Source organism: Myotis davidii, unplaced genomic scaffold (assembly GCF_000327345.1).
Source record: "Myotis davidii unplaced genomic scaffold, ASM32734v1 scaffold642, whole genome shotgun sequence".
In the NCBI taxonomy this organism is placed as follows: Eukaryota; Metazoa; Chordata; class Mammalia; order Chiroptera; family Vespertilionidae; genus Myotis; species Myotis davidii.
Window position 1 is genome coordinate 2,629,132 of NW_006293957.1, and position 649 is coordinate 2,629,780.

Consider the following 649-nt stretch of genomic DNA (forward strand, 5'->3'; position numbering starts at 1 on the left):
GTACTTTGTGATTGACAGGGGGGAACTCCTCAACCCCCTGATCAGGCCTGCTCTGTGCATGACAGGGGGTGGCGCCGCAACCTCCCCATCGACCCTGCCTTGAATGTGACGGGGGGGGGGGTGCCCCAACCCCCCAATCGGCCCTACCATGAGCGTGACTGAGGGTGGCATTGCAACCTCCCAATCCGCCCTGCTATGTGCATGACAGGGGGCGGCACCCCAATTCCCCAGTCGTCCCTGCTCTGAGCCCGACCAGGGGCTGCACCTAGGGATTGAGACTGCCCTCTGCCACCCGGGAGCAGGCCTAAGCAAGCAGGTCGTTATCTCCCGAGGGGTCCCAGACTGCGAGAGGGCACAGGCCGGGCTGAGGGACCCCCACTTCCCCCGAGTGCACAAAATTTTGTGCACCGGGCCTCTAGTATTACATATATACTTGTTTATTTCCTGTATGATATCATTAGAATATAAGTTTCACAGGGCAGAAAATGTGTTTCCTCACTGCGCTATTACTAGCAAGTGTTCAGCAGATATTTCTTGAATGGATGGATGACATGAATGAAGAAAATCCACACTCAGTATCTGGTCTCAAAGTGTGTGTTGAGGGAATTTAGTGTCTAACTTGTCCTGGAAAGATGTTGACTGCAAGAGT